This window comes from Oryctolagus cuniculus, chromosome 17 (assembly GCF_051225735.1).
Source record: "Oryctolagus cuniculus isolate XC-2025 breed Fujian yellow rabbit chromosome 17, ASM5122573v1, whole genome shotgun sequence".
NCBI classification, from domain to species: domain Eukaryota; kingdom Metazoa; phylum Chordata; class Mammalia; order Lagomorpha; family Leporidae; genus Oryctolagus; species Oryctolagus cuniculus.
In genome coordinates, this window is record NC_142883.1 from 12,443,583 (window position 1) to 12,449,213 (window position 5,631).

A 5,631-nucleotide genomic window follows, 5' to 3' on the forward strand; every position below is an offset into this window, starting at 1 on the left:
TTATCTCCCGCATCTATAATCATGATGAGGCACATAATAAGTGCTCAATTAATATTTGTTAAATACTTTTCTTTTCTTTCTTTTTCTTTTTTTAGCTCATCCCTTATGTAGAGATTTGGATGGATGCCAAGGCATTGGGAGGCATGACCGCTCCAGTTCCAGGCTATATCAAGCACAGATACAATTGCTGATTGTATAGTTTGCCAAATAACATTATGGACACATCGGAGAGAGCCAGGCTGGGGTCAGCTCGCTGCCCCTTGTGAAATAGCTCCAAGGGAAGGTTGCCATTCTCCATCACTTACTGCTTTACCTCCACACACCTTGTTGGATGCACTTTCTGAGCTGCTGCTTCACGTTTTGCTTGAATCTTTGCCCTGGGCCTAATGGTAAGAACTGTGCTATAAATCCCATTACTGGAATTGTGTGTTTATTTTACTAAAGTGTCAAAATGAACACAGGATCACAGTTTTGAAGATCGTCATACCTTTATATTAGATGATGGTCTTTATATAAATGAATACAACTGAATGCATGTAATGAGTTAAATTTTGCCTATGGGAAAGGTCCACAAACTTCCCTCCCCTATGGTAATCATGAAAGGATATAAATTATACAAAGGTGGGGTATGTCTGTTTTGCTGGCCCTTAAATCAATATATACTACATACCGTTTATTATAATGTCTTAGTGTTAGATAGGACTCAGCATAAATTATTGAACAGGAGACTGAGAATCTTGATCATTGCCATCACTGATCATCATCTCCCTCTGTTCATGGACCCTGACACCCAACCTACCCTGTTTAAAATCAATTCCTAGACATTTTGTGATGCAAAATCATGGAATGGGTTCGGAAGGCTCATCTTGCGGGGAGGGTAGCGGGAGCTTTTGCTGGAAGAGAAATCTAATAAAGAGTACGAGCAGGTACTAAAGGGTTGGCGAGGTAGCAGAAGGCGGTCTTGCTGTGAGGAGAGGAGGCAGGTCTCCTCTGGGGAGGTGGCAAGGGGATGGCTAAGAATGTAGGAGGTGACAGTGACCATCAGGAGGAAGAAAGAAGGAAGAAAAGGGCATGGAAAAGTCTGGAGGTTTTGAGTTAGGTTTTCGCTTGATGTCCTTCAAGGGGCATGAGAAATAAACGGCATCCTTTTCATTTTATTTACTTATTTTTTTTTAAAAAGATTTGTTTATTTATTTGAAAGGCAGAGTTACAGTGAGAGAGAGAGAGAGAGAGAGAGAGAGAAGAGAGATCTTCCATCTTCTGGTTCACTCCTCAAATGGCCACAATGGCCAAGGCTGGGCCAGGCCGAAGCCAGGACCCAGGAACTCCATCTGGGTCTCCCACATGGGTGCAGGGGCCCAAGCACTTGGGTCATCTGCTGCTTTCCCAGGCACATTAGCAGATAACTGGATCCAAAGTGGAGCAGCTGGAACTTGAACTGGTGCCCAAATGGGTTGCTGGCATCGCAGGTGGTAGTTTTACCAGATATGCCACAATGCTGGCCCCTCCTTTCATTTAATTCTCTTCCTCTTACCCATCCAATCGGTGCTTCCTCAAACAGCACTCCACTCCATGGCTGAACCTCTCTCCTTCTGGGTTACAGCAAGAGGGCATTTGGGGAATGAACCATTGGATGGGAGTGTTCACTGTCTCAAATAAAAAATAACAATTTAAAAAGTTTTAAAAAGAAATAAAGGCAAGAGAGAAACTGAAGTCAGAGATTAGAGATGCTGTTACAAACAGGAGGAAAAAAGTAGAGGAGGGTAGTCAGTGAGATCAAAGTTAATTTTTAGGGAAAAGTAGCAGTGTGTATGAAAATGGTAATGACACTTGAGAAAAGAAAAAAATAAGTGGATGTCAAATAGATACTTATGTGACTCAGGGTGGTTGACAGATGTTAGAAAGGAAAAACTTTCTTCCCAATGAGGTTCAAAGCCTCGGGGCCTGTGAGTTGAATGGACAAAAGACAGGTAACAGGAGAAAGGCTTTCTTCTTCTGGGTCTAGCAGAGCTGAGTCTTGATGTGCATGCTTGGAATGGAACTAACCTTGAGTCTCACACCTGTTTGACAGCACGGGCATGTCAGCTGAATGCCACGTGGGAGGCCCAACTGGTCCATCCACCAATCTTTTTTTGTTTGTTTCAGCTGTGCTTAGCTATTTGGGATCTTTAACAAGCTTATAGATTTATTAAGCTATAATTGATTCACAATGAACTGTAAAAATTGAAAAAATGTAGTTTGGCAAGTTTTGATCTGGGAGTAATTGTGAAACCAACAGACAGTGGACTCAGCTCCATCCCCTGAAAGCTGTGTCCTGGTGATGATGTTTGCTCCCTTTGTTTTATTAACTAGAGATAAAGAGGCAAGGTAGGGGATAGAGGAAGTAGGATTCATTATGACTTGATAATTGCTGAATGGGGCAATAGGTACTTGGGATTCACTGCTTTAAACTGCTGTTACATGCTTGAAAAAAAGTCCATTGAAAATTCTTTCATTATGTTAATTCATATTGCAGATGGAAAAATTCAATTTAAAAAACTTAAAAATTTTTCACTATGTTAATTCCTATTGCAGATAGAGGCTTTTGGTTCTAATTGGAAGATTCAGGAAATGTGCATGAGAAAGTATCATAACTGAAGTACCTGCTCCCTACTCAGTTGAATCCGTAATGGATGGACAGCTATGGCAATTGCTTGCTGGTGATGAGTCTTGCAAGTTTAAAATATGAATCTCAGGTAAGTTTTTCATCCTCCCTCCGTGTGTCTCCATCTCTTGCTCCCTAATTCGTAGTCACTGAGAGTGGAGGGAAAACATGTTTGTCAGTTGGAGAGGAAGAATGGGCTTAGAAGAGAGGCGCTCTGAGCTAACTTCCCCCATGGTGTGGACTTGGGTAGGCCAAGGATCATCCTCCCTTGTGTTTGTGCGGGACATCATCAGTGTTGATTAAACTCTCATGGATGCCACCTGGTTATGTCCTCAAGAAAATCTTGCCTGGTTATGAATATCTCCATTTTTAGATGAAGAATTAGAGACCTAGGGAGGTCTATGTATCCAGGTGACCCAGCCCAGTAACTGCTGACGTTCCTCCCTGAACCCAGGACTTCTGAGCTTCACACCTGCCTTGTGCTGTGGCTGTTACAGGAGAGCAGGAAGAAAGGCCAGAGAACTCTTTGAAGGAGGGAGCTGAAGCGCAGGACACCATGAAGCTCCCCTGGGCAGTCCAGTTAGGAATTTAACCCCCAGACCTCATATAGGGTTAAGGAGGAGGCAGGGGTGAATGGTTTAAAACAGAATTCTCATCCTTCCCTGTTGCAGCTGGTAGACACTTGTGCTCCACGCCACACAGCAATAAAACTTGTTTTGTGAATTAAAAATAATCAATGCTTCCTTTTTTGATGAAAGGGAAGTATTTTAAAAAGTATCCATGTTAGTCCTAGGCCAAGGCCACTCTTCCCATACAGAAAAGATTCTTGCCATCCAGAGAAGGCCCTTGATGTCCGCATTTTGGTTCACTTGCAGTATAGACACAGCACATGCAGGAACGTGTGCACAAGTTTATATGCAGGGACTTCAAGAAGTTCATGGGCAATGGGATCAAAAGCTACGTTTATTTTGCTGCAAAAAGTTTTGAACTCCATGTGCAGTTTTTTCATAGTATACATTTTTCATGAGCCTTTCTGAAGACCTCTCAGTATCAATTTAAAGCATTCCTTGTGCTAAAATAAACTTATGTTTTCATTCTGTTTTTCCACAAACTTCTCAAACTACCATGTATATTATGGACTTCTTTTAATGCAATATATCTAAGAGTGCATATATTTTAAAGTCTTTTAAAAAGTCATTTTTTTCTTAAAACTAGGGACAAATTTTCAAAGGTATAAGATGGTGGGCATGGTGAAAGGTAGGACTTCCTCCGTTACTCTCCCCCAAGCAGCCAGTTCTACCACCTGGGCAATCACTCAATTGATTCTTTGTATATTTATTCAGATCTTCAAAATAGTATTTACATAGAAATATATTCTTTTGAAAAATAAATGTTAGCATTCTATACATACTTCAGCATTTTGCTTTTTCACTCATATCTGAAAGATTTCTTTATCAGTACATATAATTGGTCTTATTTTAAAAATAGCTGCAAATATCATATAAATGTATCATAATTGACTGAATTAGTCTCTCCTGCCTAGACATTTCAATGCTGCCTTCCTATGTGTGCCTTTTTGTGCAGGACCACACACATGTAGGATTCATTTCTAGAAGCAGAACTGCTAGATGAAAGGGTTTGATACATTTTAAGTTCTAATAGTTACTCCAAATTGTTCTTTATTACAGCTGTGATACTTCACAGTCCCATGAATGATATATGAGACCATTTGATTCTCTGTAGATCTTTGCCAAAACAGTGTGTTCCTCATACTTTTTATCTATGCCCAGCCTTAGGTCATGATGGGATTTCAATGTGGTCTTAATGTACATTTATCTTCTCATGTGACAGATTGAAGATTTTACCACATTTTAAGAACTATTCACATTTCCTTGTCTGAGAACTACTTGTTCATGATCTTTGCCTCTATTTTCCATTGGGTTTATTATTCTTTTTCTTCTTGATAAATATCTGGTAGGATATATATTACTACTTTTTAAAAATATTTATTTTTTGTTTGAAAGCAGAGTGACAAGGAGAGAGGGAGACAGAGCTGCTCCATCCACTGGTTCACTCCCCAGACGGCTTACAATAGCCAGGGCCAGAATCTAGAACCAAACACAGGAATCTAGAACTTCATCCGGGTCTCCCACATGGATGGCAGGGGCCACCTTGTGCTGCCTCCCGGGTGCATTTGCAGGGAGCTGGATCAGAAGTGTGGTGGCCAGCACTTGAACAGGTGCTCTGATATGGGTTGCTGGTGACCCATGCAGTAGCCTGCCCTGTCGTCACAGTGCTGCTCCTTATTCCTACATTTCTGAAGTTTGGACATTTGAATCAGTTTGTCTGCTTGTGTCTTAGTCTGTTTTATGTTGCTATATCAAAACACCTGTGTTGGGGTGTTTGATCAAGAAAGTAAATTTGTTTGGCTCACAGTTTTGGGGTCTGAAAGTCCAGGATCAGGTGCCTCTCCATGTGGGCTATGCTGAGGGCCTTTTTATGATGTCACAGCAGGCGGAAGTCTAAAGGGAAGTAACTGCACGCAGAAGGGGCCAAGGGGGTGGGATGGCCTCACTTGCGACTAACCTGTCCCCTGGGAACTACCTTAATCCCTTCCACAGGTGGCACCCTCGGACCTAGTCACCTTCCACTGGGACCCCCCCTAAAAGGTTTTACCAACTCCCAATAAGGCCACAATGGGGATCCAGCTTCCATCATATGAACCTAAGGGGGAATAAACAACATACAAACCACAGCAACTTTTAAAAACATCCCTTTTTTTTCAGACTAAGGTGTACTTATGGTTAATTTGAGGAAAACTGACACTTGTATGTCTTTTCCTGTATAAGAACAGGGCATGTCTTTCATCTAGTCAAGATATAAACAGGTGCATTTTTACAAGATGGCTGCCGGCGGAGTCCAAACGGAGAAGGGACAAGAATGGAAGCAGGAAGATCAACTCAGTGGTCCAGCAGAGGCACGATGGA